Here is a 21236-nt window from a genome sequence, read left to right on the forward strand (position 1 = left end):
GCATCAATTTGGGTAGCCCTCAATACTCAATATAACATTTGTCATATAAAACAAGACATGCAACCAACCAGCATCAAAAAGTTCTTATAGCATTTATTATTTTTATAATTTTCTTTTGACAAATTTCAATCAAGGTTGCTCCAAGGGGAACGTGCAAAGAGTAAGGTGTTGGAATATGAAAAAGTGAAAGGAAAGAAAAAGTATTCGAGAGATTTGTGACATAAAATACTTAAAAGACTTGAACACTGGACCGGTTGTCAATCACCGTCCAAATGAAATAGCCCGGTCACGTTAATCAATTTGTACAGCGGATGAATTAAACAATTACAAGGTCAATTGGAAACTAATTCCAATAAGGCACGTGAATAAATGAACGTATTCCAGGCTTTATGATATAGGGCGTCGACGTTTCGATCCGTCTTTGTGGCCTCAAGAGGAAATTTGGACCTTGGCCATGCGGATCTTCATCAGGACTGAAGGGCAACCTAGATAGGTACTGGGCCTTGTGGAGTGCCTAAAATTAATGAAAATTAAATTGAGGCTGTTGCATGAGGCTAATGTATTGTTAATCAGCTATGTAAAGCCTAAGGGGCTTACCCGCTTATCCTTGTAAATAAGGTATAACGGTGGACATCGTGTGGCTGGACTCCATTAGTGAGGTGCCACTGGGTAGAATTGAATTCAAGACTGCAAAAACAAAGTTACGGCTATTAGTAACCGAAACAAGTCCGTTGATGGTTGACCTGACGGGAATAAACAATGCGAGAGGTACCTTAATACGTGGTGTCACTCCACTAGAATTCTCGATGTTTGTAAACACAGCCGGATTGATTGCCAAACTAAAAGAATATATAAAGAAGCGTGTTTTAAAGGAAGGTCAATCAGGGGAAGAGGTTTTAAAAGGGTGGGTGTTGTGTTATTAAAAGGTCTTTACCTGGTGCCGCTATTATCCGGCGAACGTCCGTACCGCGAGGCGCTCGTGTTTAAGCAACCGCGCACCTCGGAGACGTCTGATTTAATGAGAACGTCAACGTGACGGTACCGGGACGCGGATGGAAATAGTTAAAAGACTCCGACCGGGCTGCCGGTACTGAGTCTCCCTTGTGAATAATAATCACAGTTGATTATATTTCATATAGTTTAATTCAGGATACAATTAGAATTATCAATGTGCTAGTTTTGGAACAGCCCGACCGGACCAACGGTATATGATTGTCCCTGGTGTGAGCTATACGAGTAATCACCATTGATTCATATATTGAAGCTACCACATATTAGATTTTAATTGAATGTTGATATTGGGTAGACAACCGCCCTGGACACTCGTTGTTGAATCATATTGGCTCAAGGGCACCCGGACATTAATTGTGATGACAGAAAACAATTTAAACATAGCCAATGGTTATGAAATACCCCGACAGAGCTATCGGTAATAAATTCACCCTGATGTGGGCTGCATTAATTTACACCATCAATTCCTATATGGAAACTACCACATATTTGGAAAATTTACTTTAATACTGACACCGAGTAGGCAATCGCAACAAACACTCGGTGTTAAGTCTTCGGTCTATCCATTCCAAGACAAACTATACATTGGATTAAGACTTTATACCATTGGACAACAAAAACAACAAAACAAATTATACATGGCCATAGGTTCAACACAGTCAAGAAAAATTCATATAGAGCAGCATTGCAAAAGGTAGGGAGTAAGTATATAGTATAATAACACTTGACGGGCACTTATCCTTAAACAACGATACGTTTTACAGCATAATTCGAATGATGGAATATGTTAGACACATAAAACCAGGTTATACATTCTAGGCATTGATTCAAATTTCTCACTTCATAATCAATTTAGGTGTTCTGAAAATATATACATAGGAGAATAATAACCTGACAGTAAAAAGTCAACCAGGGATATGCGAAAATCATCGTACTATTATACAGGCTGCCATCCACTAGAGCCCTAGTGGGTTAGTACCGATATATCCCCATGGATAGATTTATTCAGTATTCATAATCGAGATCTGTTTGCTTATTTCTTCAAACTCATTCAGACCTCTAGCGATCGTATCCAGAGAGTGAATCCATCTGCATTCTCGTTTGCTGAGTATACTAATGAAGTTACCACCTCTTGGATTAGGCTTAACCTTCTCAATTACCCACCATCTCAAACTTTCTGCAGTATGTTCAAAAGCAGTAAAGTGTTCAACAAGGGGGGCACCTTGTGTCTTGCAGCGTATGCGGCTGCAATGTTGTAAAATACGACATTTGATTTTCTGAATAGTCTGGCCCACATACATGAACCCGCATGGACAGACAATAGCATAGACGACTCCCGTCGTATTACAGTTACTGTGCTCATTGAGTTTGTATATCTGGTTGTTGTGTGAAAATTCTGTTATCTCTTTAGTAAGCGCACAAGCTTTACATGACCCACATTTATGGTGACCCCTAATTGGTGGGATACCCCAAAGTGTGTTTTGGCTGATGGTGCGTGTTGTAGGTAGTAGAGATTTTACTACATAGTCTCTTATATTTTTACCTTTCTTGAAGGCATGTAGAGGTAGTGGCATATTGCCCAAGTGCTTCTTTTAATGGCAATGTTCCATCAGTGGCTCAACACATGCTCGATTGATATCCAATTTACTCTAGAATTCAACAGAGAAAGGATTAATTTCTTGGATATCCTTATCAAATCTGAGTCAGGTAAACTACACACAAGCCTCTACAGGAAAACCAGTGAACGTAATACACTTTTACGTTACACCAGTCATCATCCACGCAACCTCAGGGACAATTTACCCGTTGGTCAATTTCTGAGGTTGCGCAGAAACTGTTCAAAAAAAGAAGACTATTTTGAAGAGTCATCTAGCCTCCTTGCCAGGCTATTGGAACGTTGATACCCTATCAGACTATTAAAACAAGCACGAAAACGTGCCTGGCACAACCATAGAGAGTTCTTACTAGTTCCAAAATCCAGACCAAATACTAAGGAGGAACGTCTAGTATGTGTCACCACGTTCAATACCAAAAGTAGCGCCATCAAAAAAGCAATCAATCAACATTGGCCCTTAGTAGCAGAAGACTTGGGCAATATGCCACTACCTCTACATGCCTTTAAGAAAGGTAAAAATATAAGAGACTATGTAGTAAAATCTCTACTACCTACAACACGCACCATCAGCCAAAACACACTTTGGGGTATCCCACCAATTAGGGGTCACCATAAATGTGGGTCATGTAAAGCTTGTGCGCTTACTAAAGAGATAACAGAATTTTCACACAACAACCAGATATACAAACTCAATGAACACAGTAACTGTAATACGACGGGAGTCGTCTATGCTATTGTCTGTCCATGCGGGTTCATGTATATGGGCCAGACTATTCAGAAAATCAAATGTCGTATTTTACAACATTGCAGCCGCATACGCTGCAAGACACAAGGTGCCCCCCTTGTTGAACACTTTACTGCTTTTGAACATACTGCAGAAAGTTTGAGATGGTGGGTAATTGAGAAGGTTAAGCCTAATCCAAGAGGTGGTAACTTCATTAGTATACTCAGCAAACGAGAATGCAGATGGATTCACTCTCTGGATACGATCGCTAGAGGTCTGAATGAGTTTGAAGAAATAAGCAAACAGATCTCGATTATGAATACTGAATAAATCTATCCATGGGGATATATCGGTACTAACCCACTAGGGCTCTAGTGGATGGCAGCCTGTCTAATAGTACGATGATTTTCGCATATCCCTGGTTGACTTTTTACTGTCAGGTTATTATTCTCCTATGTATATATTTTCAGAACACATAAATTGATTATGAAGTGAGAAATTTGAATCAATGCCTAAAATGTATAACCTGGTTTTATGTGTCTAACATATTCCATCATTCGAATTATGCTGTAAAACGTATCGTTGTTTAAGGATAAGTGCCCGTCAAGTGTTATTATACTATATACTTACTCCCTACCTTTTGCAATGCTGCTCTATATGAATTTTTCTTGACTGTGTTGAACCTATGGCCATGTATAATTTGTTTTGTTGTTTTTGTTGTCCAATGGTATAAAGTCTTAATCCAATGTATAGTTTGTCTTGGAATGGATAGACCGAAGACTTAACACCGAGTGTTTGTTGCGATTGCCTACTCGGTGTCAGTATTAAAGTAAATTTTCCAAATATGTGGTAGTTTCCATATAGAAATTGATGGTGTAAATTAATGCAGCCCACATCAGGGTGAATTAATTACCGATAGCCCTGTCGGGGTATTTCATAATCATTGGCTATGTTTAAATTGTTTTCTGTCATCACAATTAATGTCCGGGTGCCCTTGAGCCAATATGATTCAACAACGAGTGTCCAGGGCGGTTGTCTACCCAATATCAACATTCAATTAAAATCTAATATGTGGTAGCTTCAATATATGAATCAATGGTGATTACTCGTATAGCTCACACCAGGGACAATCATATACCGTTGGTCCGGTCGGGCTGTTCCAAAACTAGCACATTGATAATTCTAATTGTATCCTGAATTAAACTATATGAAATATAATCAACTGTGATTATTATTCACAAGGGAGACTCAGTACCGGCAGCCCGGTCGGAGTCTTTTAACTATTTCCATCCGCGTCCCGGTACCGTCACGTTGACGTTCTCATTAAATCAGACGTCTCCGAGGTGCGCGGTTGCTTAAACACGAGCGCCTCGCGGTACGGACGTTCGCCGGATAATAGCGGCACCAGGTAAAGACCTTTTAATAACACAACACCCACCCTTTTAAAACCTCTTCCCCTGATTGACCTTCCTTTAAAACACGCTTCTTTATATATTCTTTTAGTTTGGCAATCAATCCGGCTGTGTTTACAAACATCGAGAATTCTAGTGGAGTGACACCACGTATTAAGGTACCTCTCGCATTGTTTATTCCCGTCAGGTCAACCATCAACGGACTTGTTTCGGTTACTAATAGCCGTAACTTTGTTTTTGCAGTCTTGAATTCAATTCTACCCAGTGGCACCTCACTAATGGAGTCCAGCCACACGATGTCCACCGTTATACCTTATTTACAAGGATAAGCGGGTAAGCCCCTTAGGCTTTACATAGCTGATTAACAATACATTAGCCTCATGCAACAGCCTCAATTTAATTTTCATTAATTTTAGGCACTCCACAAGGCCCAGTACCTATCTAGGTTGCCCTTCAGTCCTGATGAAGATCCGCATGGCCAAGGTCCAAATTTCCTCTTGAGGCCACAAAGACGGATCGAAACGTCGACGCCCTATATCATAAAGCCTGGAATACGTTCATTTATTCACGTGCCTTATTGGAATTAGTTTCCAATTGACCTTGTAATTGTTTAATTCATCCGCTGTACAAATTGATTAACGTGACCGGGCTATTTCATTTGGACGGTGATTGACAACCGGTCCAGTGTTCAAGTCTTTTAAGTATTTTATGTCACAAATCTCTCGAATACTTTTTCTTTCCTTTCACTTTTTCATATTCCAACACCTTACTCTTTGCACGTTCCCCTTGGAGCAACCTTGATTGAAATTTGTCAAAAGAAAATTATAAAAATAATAAATGCTATAAGAACTTTTTGATGCTGGTTGGTTGCATGTCTTGTTTTATATGACAAATGTTATATTGAGTATTGAGGGCTACCCAAATTGATGCTGCATAGCCCAGAACATTTGAATGATAACACTAAGTAAGGACTTATAGCCTATTTTCTGAATTCAGGTCTAGGACCATTGTTTTTTGTACTACATTGCACCCAGGTCCTTGACTTTTTGGGTTACCCCATTTTTGTAATGGTCATCTCTACAATGAGTCTCTTTGGTGGCAGGATATCACGACGTGGCCGCAATGACATGTTCCCAGTGGACACACTCGGCACGGGCTCACTCTGCTGACCTCTGCCTTCTGTATCACCAACGTCAGGTTCTTCAAGTGCGGGAGTGCCAGTCGGGCTCATCCCAGGTCCTTTTATGTCTCGCGGACACCTCTTGAAGTGGGAGATGTTCCTGGTGATTCTGCGTTGTTCAGATTCCGCCGTCAACATAGTGCCCTTCTGTTGGGTAACTAACAGTGGCTCGTCACGAAATCGGGAATCAGTCTTTCTCTGCTGCTCCTGTTTGATGAAGACATGATCCCCTTCATGCAAGGATGGAGCACTCGCTCTCCTTTTGGCATCGGCATACGATTTCATTCTGTCCTTGTTATGCTGGTCAGTCACAGCCATTTCCTGGTGAATGTGATGTGGCGATACCGCTTGCAAGGCACCTTCCCATGTCGGGATGCGATTTCTCATTGGCCGCCCTAGCATGAGGGTTGCAGGGCATTGTCCGGTGGTTGAGTGGGGAGTTGTCCTGTAAGCTCTGAGAACTTCATTCAGAGCTGCCTGCAGTTCTTTCTTCTCAGCCGTGGCGTGCGGAAATGTCTTTTTGGTCGTAGCCATAAATCTTTCAATGGTGCCATTTGCTTGTGGCCAGAGTGGTGTGACTTTTCTGTGCTTGAAGTCCATGTGTTTCGCAAAGGCACTGAATTCGTGTCCATTGAATGGGGGCCCATTGTCCGTTTTAACTTCCTTGGGGACACCCCATGTTGCAAATACCTCATCTAGCACCTTGAGAGTGCAGGAGGCGCTTGTAGACGATATTATTTGTGCGATGGGAAATCGTGAATATTCGTCAATTATGGCAACCACATATTTTCCAGACTGCAGCGGTCCATAAAAGTCCATGGCAATTTCTTGCCACACTCCACTGGGTAGGGTGGTCATTTGTAGTGGTGCCGGTGGATTGCTTTTGCTGGTCAACTGACAGAGGTGGCAATCCTTTAGTGTAGACTCCACCATTTGATCCAGAAAGGGGAACCAGACGCGTTCCCGTAGAGCTTGCTTCGTAGCTACTACTCCTCTGTGGCCTTCATGGGCCAGATTGATAACTCCCTGCCATAGCTGACTGGGGATGACAAGTCGTTGACCTCTTAGGATGACTCCATCATTGGTGACCGACAGTTCATCACAGACGTGCCGGAATGCTTGTATCTCTTTCCGGATTGTAGAGTCTGTGTCTTCTTCTTGCGGGTTATATCTCCATCTATTAGTTTGGATCCGGTGGAGTATCATTTGCAAGATAGTGTCTTGGGCGGTGACTTCCCGAATGACGTCCATGGGAATGGCAGGTGGCAATGCTTGGTCAGCCACGAAGTGGATATACTCCTCAGCAATCGATGGTTTGGATTCCGAAGATGGCGGATGGTGGCGGGACATGTAGTCAGCCGGGTTCTCCGCCTTCCCCGGCTTATGAACAATAGTGAAAGTGTACTCCTGAAGTCTGAGACCCCATCTCTCAATTCTCTGAGGCATCTTGGATTTCGGGTTGCCGTAGATGGTGATCAACGCCTGATGATCAGTGATCAGGGTAAAGTGCTTGCCATATATGAAGACATGGAAGTGTTCGCATGCCCAGACTACAGCAAGACTTTCCTTCTCCGGCTGCGAGTACTTCTTCTCGGGATCAGACAGGCTGCGGCTGGCATAGGCAACGATCCGCCTCTGGTCAGAGTCATTATCATATTGAGCCAAGATGGCCCCCAATCCAACGGGGCTGGCGTCGACGGTGATCTCAGTCTTCCGTTGAGGGTTAAAGTATGAGAGGCTGTCGGCCGACTCTACAGCGCGCTTGATGTCCTTGAACGCCCGCTCACACTCAGGGGTCCAGTCAAACGGTTGACCAAGCTTGGTAAGAATCCGAAGGGGGTGACTGATGGTCGCATAGTCACGGATGTAGCGGGCACAGTAGCTGGCCATCCCTAAGAAGGACCTCAAGTCATTGACATCCTGCGGGCTCTTGGTATTATTCAAGGTCGTGATCTTGTCCGGGTCAGGCTTCATGCCCTCGTCTGAGAAAATGTGGCCAAAGAATTTCAAAGTGGCCTGGTGAAACTCACATTTCTCCTTGTTCAGCGTCAAATTCGCATCCAACAGGGCATGGCAAACGCGATCAAGAGCGATGTCGTGCTCACGAACATCAGACCCATAGACCAGGATGTCGTCGCTGTAGTTTAAGGTGTTGGGGATGTGTTGAATGATTTGACGTATTGCCTCCTGAAAGATTTCCGCGGCAGACGAGACACCAAAGCTCAGCCGCTTGTACCTAAAAAGTCCTAGGTGAGTTGCAAACGTGGTAATGTAGCGAGATTTGGTGTCTAATTCTAGCTGGTGATAACCTTTGTTCAGGTCTAGCTTCGAGAAGACCCTTGCGCCATTCAGTGCAGCAATCATATCGCTCAGATGCGGTCCAGGGTGTCGCTCCCTTTCAATTGCGGTGTTGGGTAGGCGCATGTCAACGCAGTGTCTAACCTTGTTGGGAGTCCATTTTTTAGGTACGATGACCACCGGCGACACACAAGGGGTCGGGCCATCCGTGCGCTCAATGATGTCTGCGGATAGAAGTTCCTGAAGTTCGTCCTCGACGGCACTTTGAAGATGAAATGGAACACGTCGTGGGTGCTGCGCAACAAGTTTGATCTGTTAGTTAATGTGCAGCCGAATTTGACAACCTTTCAGCTTGCCTAAGCCTCGAAATAATCCGGGAAACTTGCTGACAGTCCTGATTGTCGTGGACTTTGAATAATATTTCCACCAGACGAAGACGCTCTGCAGTGGGGAGGCTAAGTAGGCAGTCGGCTTCAGGCCCTTTGATGACATGTATGACCGCCGGTATGGTGATGTCGCCATGGGTGAGGGTTGTGTGGAATTTACCCAGGCAGGGGAGTGGTTTTATGGCCATCCACGTGAAGATGCGGACCGGTGCAAAAGTTAGTGGGGGTCTCGGGACCATTTTCTCGTGTTCCGTAACTGGAATATAGTTCAGCGAGGCTCCGCTGTCCATTACAAATTTGGTGTCGTGATTCCCCACTCTAATGTCTAGGCGTGGATACTTTTTCAGTTGATCAGGGTCCGCAATCATGTTCAAGTATTCCACAGTGTAGGTCGAGTCTTTGGAGGAAGATGATCTCGAGTCCCGAGATGGGGATCTGCGTTCCCATCGTGACCTGCGTGATTCCCGGCTGGAATGTGATGAGCCTGGAGACCGCATGAACTCTCCTTGAACAGCTCGTATGTGATGTTTCCTTGCGTCTGAGCGGGACGATCTCGTTGTTTCACCTCGCCTTTCCTTGTGATAGTCCCCGCACACGCTTCGAAGTGGTTGGATCGCCCACATTTCCTGCATCGCTGACCCATGGCCGGACAGGTGTCTATGTGAGGATAGTCATATCCACACCGATAACATCGTTTAGTCCTTTCTGGCTTTCGGTCCCTTCGCCCTGGTTCTCTTCTCCTGTACTCCGGGCGTCGTTGGCGAGACGACGGACTAGGTCTCCATTTATTCTCCTGCGAATACTTCCTTCTGCTACGAGGTTGTTCTTGAACGCGGTGTGCTTGCTCATGACTGACGTTGTGTCCTGTTTCAATGGTGGCGGCGTGTTCCTCCGCTTGGTCGTATATACGAGTCATTTCTTCAATCTCGTCCAATTCGTGGGGTTTCCTCAGTAGCCGTCTCCTGAGTGTTTCTGAGTGACAGCCGGCTATGATTTGCGATTTGATGGCAGCGTCAGGCGAGAAGGTTTCAAACTCACAGTGTCTCGACAGCCGTCGTAACCGGGTGATGAATGCACTCATTGCTTTACCTTTCCCTTGACGCGCTTGGTGAAATGCGTGGCGCTCATAGTCCACGTTTCTTTTATGGAGAAACTTCTTGTTGAGTGCCTCACGCACTTTGTCATAGGTTCCAGTCACCGCAGGCGAAAGATCCTTGATTATTTTGCTTACTTCCCGGCCGGCTAGGTTGCGGAGGGCAATTAACTTCTCTTTGTCTTCCGTCACTTTGGATCCCTCGATATAATCTTCGAAGTCTTCTAACCATTCTTGCCACTCGGGGCCCATACTCCCTCCCGTGGTCACAGTCAGAGGTTCCGGAGCTCGCAGGTGTGATCCTCCCGCGACAAGGGGCTTCCGCTGTGGCGAGGTGTTGGGGGTCACCATTGTGTCGTTGTTTTCTTTTCACCCTTTTGTTGGTGCCTGTTTCTTTATTTATTCTCGCCAATGCTTGTTTATTTGTTCTTGTCAATGCTTGTTTAGTTCTTCCCGCCAATGCTTGTTTATTTGCTCTTGTCAATGCTTGTTTATTTCTTCTCGCCAATGCCGGTTTCTGTTGCTGTATGCCTGACTTCAAAATGGCCGCTCTACAACAATCAAGGGGTCTGTCTTGAAAAGCGCCTGACTCCAAGATGGCCGCTGTCACTGCATGCACACGAGGCTTTCTCTCATGGCTCACTCGGTCCTCTTTCACTCTGAACTCACCGGCGGGCAGCTTCAGAGGGTAGCACACGTCAGGACCTGCTTCTCCCCAACGGCGGCTACTACCAGGTGAGGTTGGGGTGGGCTCCCGCCTTATTCTGCAGATTCCCGCGTTTCTTCTTGCGACAGCGTGCCAAGACTCACGCATCAGGCGTGAGATCTTCCGACATCGACGGGCACTCAAGCCCGGACTTCAAGACGCTCGGCGGCGCTCACCAGCGGGCCTTCAGGGACGGCATCCTCTACGCTGGGGCACTTTTCTTTCGCTCTCGGGTGCGAGGCAGGGTCGGGGTGGGCTCCCGACTTCTGCGCTTACCAGCCTCACCCAAGGCACACGCTTCTGGCGTGAGTCGCGCTTCGGCGCGATCGGCTTTATTCTTTTCGAGCGAGTCAGCGCTTGTTCTTGCGGCCGCTCTCGGCTCCCTCACGGTCTCTGGGGGGGTCAAGGTCCCCTGCTGCTGGCCTCTTCTCCTCAGACGGCAGCTCAACTTCACTCGGCAGCGTGCTCCTCGACGTTGCCTGGGACAGGGTGTCTTCGTGGGGTTCTGTGAGCGGTGGGCTTGGTCATCCCACCCTCGTCGCCAGTTGTAGCATCGTGCTATAAATAATCACAGACACTACTGGTAGTTATAACTGGAGCTTTATTATCTGCATCCAGCCTCAGCCCTGTCCCAACTCTAACTGCCCTCATCCTGTCCGGACCCCTCCTCTTCCCTTCCACCCAACTCGCTCCGCCCCCTCAACTACTAGACTGCTAACTTCATTACAACTAGGAGCATACAATTCTCTGCAGAAGCGAAAGCAGGCTTTTATCATCAACATTGATTACTAAGAATCTTGAAGTTTCAAAACTTTCTGTAAAAAGTCCAGGCCATTCTAGCTATTGTAATTGCCCGGTTAGCCTTTACCTTGGAATCTCAAGATGCAACACTCCAGAACGCAGTAGTGTGCATCCTTGCAACCTCTGGTGCCGGGATCAAGTCACATTACCAATTTCTAACTTCAGTGCATATAGAGTTTACATCCTTCTGCATGGTCCATAGCACTATGACACACAGGCCCTGGTTATTCATCTCAATGTCTTACAAGATATTGTCTGCCCATGGCGCTGCACTCAGTAAACAGTCATTATTTCTGATTCCTGAAGTTAGCCGAGCCTGCAGGGGAGGCGTTCCTTCACCGCAGCAGCCTGCAGAATACTCACCTCTAGCACTGAAAGAAGTAGGCGATCAGTCTCCTCCTTTTCCTCTTTAAATGTATTTCAATAAGGTATAAAAATTTGTCTGCTGGGCCATGATCCTCCTGTTTCAACTTTATAATGTTGAGAGACAGCTCAATTGTCAAGCATACTACAAGGTCTAAGCAGTCCCCTACATTGCCTTCACAGGACCCTTCTGCTTCAGTCTGTTATTCAGATCCCCCCGTTCTAATCGTCAACAGCACCAAGATATCGTTCTTGAACAGAGCTACACAGGGCAAGGCCCGAGCACAGCTTCGAAAAGCCCACACAGCGCCTCATGGTTAGCAATGGACTCCGGCACAGCCACCAAAGACCATAATGTCAGGACAGACCCACTAGAAACTGCCCTCAGCTCTCGTGTAGATCTCTTCACAAGCCCTAGGAATAGCCATGCTCTTGCCCGCCTTTACGCACCTCAGCTACTGCACATTAATCACCCTTCCCTCTGTTGTTCATACCCATAACATTTGGTCAATCACCCTAGATTATCACATCTATTCTAGATCACCCCAACCCCATCAATCTTTTTATCACGACAAAAGCCACACGTCACAAAAGGCAAGTTAAACATCCTAGCATCCAAAACCTCATCTCCAGTCCTCTAGGGGCACAATCCTACAGAAAACCAATTGGCCAAGAAGAAGAGTGGACAAAGGAGGAAGGGAGGTACTGCAAGGCACAGTGGTGGCCACATAAGGCGAAGAGGGGGCATTTTGCACACAGACGAGATGCCAGCTGTACCTCCAGTTAGCAGAGCAAAATGTTCTGCATCAGTTGCTTCTTGCTGTATTTTAACAGCTTTTGAGCTGCCTGATGCACTCTACAAGCACCAATCAACAGGCCTGGTTGAGGATCGTATTCTGCCTAACAGAACAGAGCACCCAAAAAGCCAGAGTGAGATTGGAGGGCACCAGCAGCCCGTTTAGAGCCACCCAGGTAAAAGAGTCCTGGGCCTACGTTCAACGTTTCTCTTGAAATTAAATACATGTCAAGGATCGTAACCTTTCATATGGGGTCACCACTAGTGTTGTGTACTGCAGCCACTATAATAACAGAAAACACAGGCTATTCGACTACCATGTTCAGTGCTCCCATTTGTTTTAACTGAATTTCTCAGTTTAAAACCAAGTCATGCCATGCAAATGCCAATCCAGCCTCCTGATCCCTTGATCACTAAATGATTTAGAAGGTGGTTCGCAGGAAGGAGAGCAATGGTCTAGCCCGCCCTGGCTCAAACCAACCAGTAGGAGACAATCAGTGGGAGGGTAAGAGAGGCTTCTTGGGACAATGGCACCACTGCTCCTTTGTCTCGGTAGCAGTGGTATTGCTAACAGAAACATTTTGTGAGAGTTTGTGTGCGCCTCACTTGAAATCAACTAAGCTGCTGCAGCAATAATTCTCTGCTACTGGTTGGCCACTGCACTCACTGTAAGATCATAAACGCAAGCATGCTTAACTTGTAAAATGAATACAAATAAATTCAAGGTGCCCAAAGTTTTTTCGGTCTCGCCTACGCAGCACGCATGCGATGCATAGGAGGACATTTAGCCGTTGTTCAGCTCTTTCTTGAAGCACATACTCGTGCTTGTGGCGGCATACACCTTTCGGGAGAGTGCAGCGGCGCGCCACAAGCACGAGTATGTGCTTTGAAAAAGAACAGGCTGCGCGCACGCACGCAGCACTCCCGGGCTCTCTCTCGCTCTCCTTCTCTCTGGCTCTCTTTCTTGCTCTCGCATGGCGATGCAGTTTCATGGGCTAAGCTCCGTTATTAGTAGAGCACACGGCTCCCTTTGTGATGCTCTCTTGAAATGTATTTTAAAAAGGTACAAGGGGCTGGCTGCACTGATACCTATTACATCATGCGCTCCGACCAATGGAGCCAGCAAGGAGTCAGCCGACCCCTCCCGCTCACTTCCTCTGCCTGATGGAATTTCAGAGCCCAGAAGCAGCCTTCTTTGCAAGACCACGGAGTGCACTCCCTCCACGAGGCGTGCAATCCGGTTCCCAGCTTCCGATAACACTGGCGTGTCACCCGCACCCTTCTCAAGCAGAATGGTACATTCCACTGCTGGCAGCATAACAATAGCCGCGCGACAAGGAGGCTCCGCACTCGAGTCTGGGCTTCAACACCACCAGCTCATGGTCTGCGGCCATTCAATGCAAGAATGTCATGGTGCAAGGTGGACTCCAACATGGGCTTCAGTCGGTATTTATGGCACACTGCTGGCCACCTCTGCACTTAGTGATGGCACACTTAAAATCAGAATGCATACAAGCAAAAGCGAATTTCAATCATACTATTAAAGCTACATGCCACAATCGGAATGCAGCCAAACTTCGTTGTAAAACTAGGATGGCACAGTTAAAAACACACTGCAACCCAACCAAGCTAACTAGTTTTAAAGTCACAGTGTCGATAGCATATTTACTGTACATATATTGGAAAAATCTCATTTCCACCAGAAAGCTTCTTAACAAATCAGACAATATAGGTCTCCTACAAACCAGTACCTCCACCCCCCCCCCCATGCAACAACGTGTTCTCGCTTTTTACATCTGCCTAGTCCACGTTCTCGGTGCAGATATGCAATAAATCTCGAGCACGAACATATATCATTTCTTTGCTACCATTAACCCCGCAAGACAAGCCATCAGCGCTTGGCCACAGAAATAACAACTACTTTTACTGGCAAGTACTACCCATTTTACAAATGACAGACGAATTTGCATGTGCACCAAACAACTTAAAACAACCTGCTGAAAAAGTGCAACAAGTCAGTGCTGTGAAGAAAAACTGGGTCAATCAAGTGTTAAATCTCCTGCAGTGCGTCCCAATAAAGCAGATTGTGAAGGGCCGCGCTTGTATGAGCAGGTTAATGCTCAACCAAACCAGTCGAGCTGGCTGCGGCAACAAGTGCTGCGCCGGCACAGACAAGACACGGTCACATGTGATTTTCCACTGCCTCCCCGTCTAACAGGAAGTCAAGTTCAACTAAGCAGAGCAACCGACAATTCACACCCCAACTTTCAGGCACAGCAAGCAACCACTGCATTCCCTAGCAGCCACCACCCCAGCTGCAGACACCGAAATAAACTTACTCAGTAAATTATGCATGGATAATGCTTCTTTCTTCAGAACTTATTTATCCAGGCACCAATTCGTATTCGTGGAACAATGAACAATAGAGGGCACAGTCAAACTCTGACAACTGCTCGCTTCTTCTTTAAAAATATGGCCAGCAGGCCTCCCAAGGGAACTTGCTGGCTAATGTCGGTCACAGAGGCCTGGCCCAAAAGGCAGGACTGCCAGTTCTCCCAAATGTTAAAGGCTGGAGCTGCAGGCGGCGCAGACTTCTCCGACCAGGTTAATCATTGAGAAGTGAAGGAAATTCAAGTACTGTACGGAGAACAAGCATTGGCATAGCCCAGTGGTTCCCAAACTTTTTCGACCTGTGGCTCCCTTGGCATAATTGCCATTTGTCCGTGGCTCCTAATTATGTCATTTTTTTTTTTACCGGTGGGGGGATGTATGCCTGTCCTCGGGAGTACTTCCAGTTTTCTCACTGAAATTAATTGGGATGAAGCCGATAAAGGTAATATAATCATATTTGTAACTAAATTAAAATTTAACAGAAGTTAAATAAAATCTTTCATTAGTTAAGTGAGAAACCATACAATATTAATTGCCAAAGGCAGATGGCACCCTTGATCTTATGGGCCCACTCAGCTTTTAGCAGAATTTAAAATACCAGGACCTGGTAAGACTGGTTGTGTTGTTTTACCAGGTGAACCAGACAAAACTCGGCGCTGCCTTTTTGCCCTAATTAAGAGTACTTCTTAATGACAAATGTAGAGAAAAATAAGTGTCTTATTATATGCTCATCATTTTGGATATTTTTGCAGGTTTACCACGTCACATTTTTCATTTCTCTCCCCTGGAAATGGTAATATGATGGCCTCTTTAAAAATACACGGGCTTGGTGGTCACGAGTTTGTCTTTGCAGTTATTCTAGCAACCTACTTGATGTCACTTGTGAAGAGGGTCCCCAGAGGCGCAGCAAAGCTCGGGCAGCAATAGCGCTCGACAGTCATCCTGTGTATACGGAGGCTACGTGAACGGGTACGAGCGTATGTCGGCCGCGTGCTCTAGGGCCAAACCATGATTCCGGATTATACAGGTGGCGTGTGTCACTCCCCTGTATGTTGGCCTGCAGCTGGGTATATTTAAATGAGGTTCATTTGCTGAAAGGCCAATGACAAAGCAAAGGCCGACAGTATAAATAAAAATAAAATGCGATTATCTTCGATTTATTGCAAGCTCAGCAGAAACCGACAAAAAAGGGGAGACCGATACACGAGTCTGTTACGAGTTGGTCAGTAGGACTAAAAAAATCATCTATGTAAACGAAACAGCAACTGCGTCACGTGACAATCGTCCTTTACTACAAATTTGACTAATGGAACAACTTGTATTTTTGCCCCTAAACAACAGGACCCCATTCTAAAATATTACCACTAAAGAGCAGTGATAGTAGGCAGTACGGTCTTCTCTTTAATTCTAATCATCAAACAACAGTGACACTGTGTACCTACGAAAACTAGATTTACGATTAAAGCACCCTTCCAAAATCTAAAGAAAAGAGCGCGATCTGTTGCCAGAATCTAGAGCTCCCTTTCACCTTGAATCAGACCCAAAGACAATCTTCTGCTGTTCACACAAAACTCTGACATAGGGCAATGAGTGTTTGTAGACTTTTGGTATCACTTCAAAATTATGCACTGAACACCTAATTGCATGTTTGCGCTGGGTTCCTTTTCGAGCAGGAATCACTCATTTCCAGTCATGCGAGACATATTTTGTGGAACTTAGCCCTTACCTTGTTGGAAATAAAGCAAAGCCCTTCCGGAACACATTGAAAAAGTCTAATTTGTGTGTTTACTTTGGTGATTCTCAATCATTTCCGCTCTTCCCGCATGACAGATAGCTATCTCAAAAAGGGAGAAAAAACTGGGGATATTAAATCGTGCAGTCCTGCCGGGCACGCAAAATGGCTCTAAAGCCAAGCATCATAATGAACACGGGCCATACCACTATTTCTGACGCCGGCTGACATGTAGGGCGTCAAAAGACGCATAACTATTAAATAGTTCACAACATGATGTGCACATTCCAAAGACGTGCACGGCGCCCCTGGCTGCTACTAACGGCGCACTGGGGTGCCGCGGCGCACAGTTTGGGAACCACCGGCATAGCCAATAGGTCTCGCCTTTGGGACCTTATAAGTGTTTAGCCATGCAACAGTTGATGTTGTTGAACCAAGGATATTGTGCTGCATAACTAAATACTTATAAGGTCCCAAAAGAGAGACCCATTGGCTATGCCAATGCTGGTCTTATGAGCCAGTGTAGCACTGGCTTTTCGAACAGCTTGACAGTCTGAGTGTGTGAGCCCTCACTGGCCCTTTCAAGCTGGCCCGTCTGGCAGTGCCAGACTGCCCAAAAGGCTGGTCCAACACTGTATTGAGCCAACTAAATATCAAGGCTGAATAATTTTGATCCGATGTCTCTTTTTTTTTTTCCAATCACCCAACAATTCATTTTCATCCCACTAGTAGAGATACTTTTTCATCCCTGCTTTCTTCATGTTGCCGTTTTATATTCCTCTTCCCCTTATCTTCATTTTCTGCCTTTTACTCTGAGTCAAAGTGTAATAATGAAAAAGAAGTCCTGATCCCCAAAAATATTTACCAGAGATGACCATCTGCAAATAACAGCATACATGAAGAACTGGCCAGTGCTTTACAGTGATTACTGCTCTGCTGAACCCTGTTAAACTCCTCAAATTAAGCACCGTCTATGCTTCATCACCACGGGATACTCTCGTGGGTGGTGGTGCGCTTTACAAGTCCACATAACATGGGTAGTGTGTCCCATCCTGCTCACAATCTCAGCAGTCTGTGGGCATTTCAGAAAATGAGAAACCAATGGGTTAGTAGCTGTGCTTGCCAACATAACCAAACAAGCCACTTCCTCCTTTATTTCCATAGTTGTCTTTCACAACTAAGAGTTAGGCGCAGTGAAACGTATCAGTTTGAGAGGGGAAAAGAGAGACATGAAGTGAAGCGTTGGGAGAAGGAGAGGGGGTGAGAAGAAGGCAGGTCAGGTGACGCAGTGGCATCTTAAGAATTTGTGGGGCCCCAGACAAGCTGAATATTGGGGGCCCCTTGTTTGGAGCAATTTTGAATTTATTAGCCCTTTTCAGCTCATTCAAGCCCACATGATACCAAACAATTAATATTGAATCATATGTTAAAACCTTTAGAAATGGGAGGCATTTAAAAAACGTTTAAAGCTTAGGCTGCCTGGTGTTCACGAGCCAATAGCAAAAGAAATCTTAAACAATAGTTGATAGAGCCATTTCATTTTGAGTTTGGATCTAAATTTATTTTTTACTAGCAATAAGTCAAGCCAAGCTCAAAACTCCTATTGTAGGATAAACATGCTAAGGCTGACTTTAGTTGAAGAATAATTATAATCACAAATATATTCCCCATCCTTTCTTGCATTCTTGCTGCAACGGTGAAAATCAAAGTGATGCTCTGAGGATTTTCACCATTCCATTGGTTAAAATGTAATAACTTTCTCCTAATTTCCCTTTCCCAGTCTTGTCCCTCCCCTCTTCTTTATATGTGTGTACTTTTCAGGCTACGCAGTTACCTCTGACCCTACTGAGTAAGAGAAATGGAACAGGCAGGGTACAGGAGATGAAGAGACACATAAAAAGGTAGAGGGAGAACAGGCTAGAGAAAGAGACAATGTGCAAAGGTATCTAAGGTAGAAAAAGAAGTAAAGTAAATAAATGAAAATAAGGACTGCAGTAGGAAATATAAAGAGAGGGAGAAGGAGGAAGATGTAGGTAGAGAAATATATATGGTTTTAGACTCCAGTAGAAAGAGATAGAGTTAGGTAGAAGGAAATGCAGAGGGAGACTAAGGAGTACTGTGCTCCAAAAAGTAAGGTAGAAAAGAGTTGAATCGGAGGAAAATGCAGCAAGAGGTGGAAAGAGAGACATGAGGAAAAACAAAGAAATGCAAGGTAGAGAACGAAAAAAATGAGAACATGTACAGAAAAACAGACAGGAAAAAATAGTGAAGAAGAGAGAAATGGGAGAAGAGCAGAAAAACAAATGTGGCATAAAGTGAAAAAAAGAAGAAGTTGAGGGGCATGTATGAAATAGAGAAAGATGTTAAGTTTATACAGAAGTAGAGAGTTGTGAGGAAAATGTGGTGAGTTAGAGAGATCTATTAATAAAGATGTTGAGAGAGATATAGTTGGGGTGGACAGGGCAAGTCAAAATGCAAAAGAAGGTCCAATGTTAAATTTGAGTTTGTGAGGAGATGCCGATAGAGAAAAATGGGTAGAGATAGACAAATATAAGAGGTTTTTGTATCTCCAAAAGTTTTGGCATCCTTAGAGATATACAAGGTTCGCTAAAGAAACTGGAGAGGGAGCTCAAGACACTGGAGGCTGGATTGGCTAGTGGGGGGGAAGAGAGCGGACAACTTGAATTTCGGGAGAAGCTCTCAGAATATACGGAAACCGCAGCACGAGAATCCAAATTCAAAGGGAAATATTGGAAAGCCCAGAAATATGGGGAGGGAGAAAGGTTTGGGAAGGCATTAGCAGACATGTTTAAGAAACCAATGTTCACAATACGTCATAGAAATGATTGGGCCTGAGGGAGAGACATATAGAGACACAGCAGACATCTTAACAACCTTCACTACACATTATTCCACTTTATACACATCACAACGACATGGCAACTTTGACTTCGATAACTTTCTTGGGGATGTGGCGCTGGGATGGTTGGAAGACAATCAGCGGGATTTTCTCAGTGCTCCATTTGAAATCGACGAAATTCAAGAGGCCATAATGCAACAAAAATCTAGCAAGGCCCCAGGACTAGACCGCCTTCCTGCTGAATTTTATAAAAACATACATAGATATTATGGCCCGTGCTGAAGGAACTGTACGAGGAATTCTTAGAATGTGGCATGCTTCCCCCATCGATGAGAGGCATTGATCACATCCCTGCTCAAACTCTGCAAACCCCCTACTTCGTGTGACTCATATAGACCGCTGTCACTTTTAAATTGTGATACGAAAATACTGGCCAAGGTAATAGCCAATAGGCTAATCCTCTTAACGGACAAACTTGTGCTACCTGATCAATCAGGTTTCGTACCAGGGTGCGCAACCACACACAATCTCCATACCTTATTTTCAGTCCTTCAGAATGTTGCGCCAGAGCTCCCTCTGGCAGCAGTGGTTTTAGATGCCACTAAGGCATTTGATTCAGTAGAATGGGACTTCCTCATAGGCATATTACAGGGCATGGGATTTCCCGCTCTGTTCGTGTCCTGGATTCAATTATTGTATCATCCCCCAACAGCTAGGGTGCTCATAAATGGGAACATATCGGCGACGGTCCCCATCTCGAGAGGCACCAGGCAAGGTTGCCCATTATCACCCTTGCTATTTGCCCTCGCGATCGAACCACTGGCATGCAAACTGCGCCAGCATCATCAGGAACGGGCGCTGAGGTGCAACCTACGACATATCCTGATATCCCTCTACGCGGATGATATGATGCTGTATGTGAGAGACCCTCAAAACAATATTAATCCATTGCTACGAGAATTTATAGTGTTTGGACACCTTTCTGGTGTCCATATTAACTGGGCAAAGTCGCAAGTATTCCCACTCACGCCGGTAGTCGCATGATTCGCCCTAGATTATCCGCTGGTATGGTGTGATACCGACCTGCGCTACCTAGGGGTCCAAATTGGAGGAAACAGAGATGAGATAATCCGCCTCAATTACGGTACGGCTGTGGAGCGCCTCGCTAGTTATGTTATGCGGTGGATCTCTCTGCCACTATCAATGGCCGGTAGGGCATCCCTTATAAAAATGGTAATACTCCCTCAGTTCTTATATCTTTTTATGAATATCCCGTACAACCCTGGGCGCCACTTTTTTAAAATACTCCGTACAGAACGGATAAAAAAGTTTGGGGGGGCAAACAACCCCAACTAAAATGGTCAGTGCTCACGAGACCTTATGGGCAGGGGGGGTTGATATCCCAGATTCTGAATGTGCACTCTGCTTATTTTTGGATCAACCCACCCAAATACATGCCACAGGTTGCAGTAGAAAACTGTCTGGCCGACCCTATCCCCCTCGATGGGATGACACACGCAATGCCTCGCACCCGAAACGTAGAGCCAACAACTGTCACCAGCACGGTTGTGCCTGGCACAGCATAGGCAACCTCCTTGGGGCTCCACTCATATACTCACCATTACTGCCCCTCTCCTATCACCCCCAGATGCCTTTACTCCAAGAAAGAGGTTTCCGCAGACTGCGAAAGCGCGAAGGTCACTAAATAGGGGGGGGGAAGGGGGGTAGGGGTTAAATCTCTTTCGCAATGGCATCTTCTGCTCCACTGATCAATTACTCCAGGAATCACAGAGCACTCCATTAGATATCTTTTTATATGTACGACAGGGAATGCGTTCCATTATTCCGGAGTTCCTTCAGGAACCCGC

General features: G+C 45.3%; 1 protein-coding gene across 1 annotated transcript in view; it reads right to left on the reverse strand.

Moving 5' to 3' along the window:
* LIAT1 (ligand of ATE1) overlaps positions 1 to 21236 on the reverse strand; it is a 42679-nt gene that overhangs the window by 16823 nt on the left and 4620 nt on the right. The window lies entirely within an intron of this gene.

Source organism: Triturus cristatus, chromosome 3_2 (genome assembly GCF_964204655.1).
Source record: "Triturus cristatus chromosome 3_2, aTriCri1.1, whole genome shotgun sequence".
NCBI lineage: Eukaryota > Metazoa > Chordata > Amphibia > Caudata > Salamandridae > Triturus > Triturus cristatus.